The sequence below is a fragment of the Phyllostomus discolor genome, chromosome 14 (genome assembly GCF_004126475.2).
Source record: "Phyllostomus discolor isolate MPI-MPIP mPhyDis1 chromosome 14, mPhyDis1.pri.v3, whole genome shotgun sequence".
Classification (NCBI taxonomy): domain Eukaryota; kingdom Metazoa; phylum Chordata; class Mammalia; order Chiroptera; family Phyllostomidae; genus Phyllostomus; species Phyllostomus discolor.
The window spans coordinates 26,834,537-26,837,241 of record NC_040916.2 but is presented as its reverse complement, the minus strand read 5'-3'; positions in this window follow the sequence as shown (position 1 = coordinate 26,837,241).

Genomic DNA, 2,705 nt, shown 5'->3' with positions numbered 1-2,705 from the left:
AGCATGGGACCTGAGGTGACACCAGACACTGTGGACTCGGGGTGAGGACAGCAGGATGCACCAGGACCTGAGGGGTGAGGAGGCACCACTGGAGGTCAGAGGTGGAAGAAGGTGGACCGAGAGCTGGGAGGGCCCAGGCTGTCGGGGTGGTGGCCCCCCCATGACAGGCAGGGGTCTAGCACTGGAAGGGCCATCCCCACTGTCCCCTAGAGTTCCAGGCCTCACAGCAGAGCTCCAGGTTCAGACAGATGACAGGCAAGGACAGAAGGATAATGGACAAGGACATCCCAGATCTGACCTGGCTCAGGTGTCCCTGCAGAAAATCTTCTGGTTCAGTGAGGATGGCCCCAGGTTTAAGGTCCTGGCTGAGCAGGTGAGCGTGAACCACGTTCATTCAAGGTCAGGGTCAGTGGGGAGGCCAGCAGTTTGCAGCTTCTTCTTCTCAGGATGCGTTAAAAACTTGAGAATTACTGAGCACCCTGAAGAGGTTTTGCTCATTTCACTTACATCTGACAGTATTTAGTATATTGGAATGAAAAAGCTTTGAAGACATATTTACTTATATATATTTAAATTAGAGATTAACTGATCACATGCTAATGTAAATAACATGTTTTGTGAAAAATAACTTCTTTGGGAAACAAAATTAATGCTGTGCCATTGTTCAGTTTGTTACGTCTGGCTTAACAGAAGCCTGGATGCTCGTGTCTGTTGACGTGAGAACGTGGAATCCTGCAGAGAGTTTTCATGAGAGTTAATCTGAGGCCGACTGCCGTCGTGATGGGGGGAGGACCTGACTGCTCTGGGGAATGGCGGGTGGGCAGCTTCCCTCTGTGTGTGCACTGAGGGGGACGTGAGGGTGCGGGGAGGAGGGAGAAGGAGAGGGACCAAGACCCCGAGCTCCTTGGAGGGCGGCCACTCTCCCAGGGGCTGAGAAACAGGGTGACCTCTGCCCCTCAAACGCAGGTTAATCCAGGGGCCCGAGGGCAGTGGACAGGGTTTGCTGAAGGTGAAGGAAACTTCTTACTGAAGACGTGTCGTCCTGGGGCCTGACTCCTAGCCTGACCTGCCCAGTGAGGGGTCTGTGGTCAGATCACCCTGTGAGGTCACTGAGGTCACTGATTTGTTCCAGAGCCTTCTTCACTTGCAGCCCCAGAGTCTTGAGAGTAAAACAGAGCGAGAGGCATCTTAAAATTCAAAGTCCAGATAAATAGATAATGTCTGGTTTCAATTTCTGCTTAGGGGAATTTACCGTGTGAGAAATTTTGTCACTGTCCGTCCCTTCTCATTATCAACCCACGTCCAGGGACTGTCCCTGTGTGTCCTGTCTGTTGCTTCCCTGGAAGCCCTCACCGCCAACCCTGGTTTTCCTCTGACCCAAGTCAGAGCTCCCCCAGTGAGAGCAGCCTCTTCTCCAGGGGCAGTTTGTGAAACCAGTTGGTGGCAATGATTTAACTTGCGTCCGCCTGAGACGGTTGGTGCTCAGCAGTTTGAGGGAGAGAGAGGCTCACCCCCACTGTCCATGGAGGGGGGGTCTGCCTCCAGGTGACAAACAAGCCCCTTTCTACACAGGTGACAGCATAGCTCAGCCAGCAGGAACCTGGAGCAGCCGCCCAGGGCAACCGGAGCCTTTGTTCCCAACCTCCCCCCTCCCCACCAGAACCCTCTGATGTGACTGCAGCGGCCCCGGCCTCTCCGCCTCCCCAGCAGTTACTCTGTCTGCAGGGCGTGTGGCCTGGACAGTTGTTTCCCCCAATAACACGGTCTGACCCCGCGGGGTGTGGTGGCGAGCCCGGGCTGCCCCCCCCCCCCCCCCGCCATCAGTAAGTAACGGGGGTCCTTCCCCGCCCCTCACCCTGTGCGGTTGAAACACGGAATGAAAGAGCTCGGAGGAGAGGCCGTCAGAGGAGACGGCGTCACCGCGCAGGCAAACCAGCGGAGGGCCTTCCCGCAGACGCGCAAGTGGAGCTTCCGTCGTCCGTGCATTTGGCCAGAACACGGGGCTGACCCGCTTCTGTCTCCACGGGAAACGGGAGGGAGACAGAATTAATATGAAGAGAAATATGTGGATTTTTAGCTTTCAGAATTATTTTTAAAAACCCATATCAAAACCTAGAATTTGAAGTTTAATTTTTGAGTTTCAAAGTCGGTCCCTTGGAGGAGCAGAGCCCCGCGGGCCTGGGGGCGCCGCGTTCCCGCGGACAGACGGTCCTCCCGGAGCAGCGCCACCTGCAGGGCCTGCGCCGCTGGTGGGGGACACGCACACACTGCGCAGTGAGCGACGTTTAAGTGAGAAACTCGAGCTGAACTATGAGACCATAAAGCGTGTGTATATATATATATACATCTGAGTGTGTCTCCTCAGTTCCAATATAAACTGTATTTCTCACCGTGTTTCGCACTTTTAAAAAACGATTTGCATTTATATTACACAAACTTGGGAACCTGGCGGGACTCCCCGCTGGACGGAGCGCGCAGGCAGTTCCCAGGCGCCCGGACTGCAGTGAAGTGCCTCGACCACCTGGGGGCGGAGGAGCCTCAAGATCCTCATCTGAGAAGTTGGAGGAACAGGGGTCGGGTGGAGGAGCTGGGGGACACTGATCGGATGGAGAGGGGTCAAGAACTGGGGAGAGAGATGGCACACGTGTCCTGTAGCTCCTGCCCCGGAATGGAGACACCCACGGAGCTGACGGGACCAGACCTGC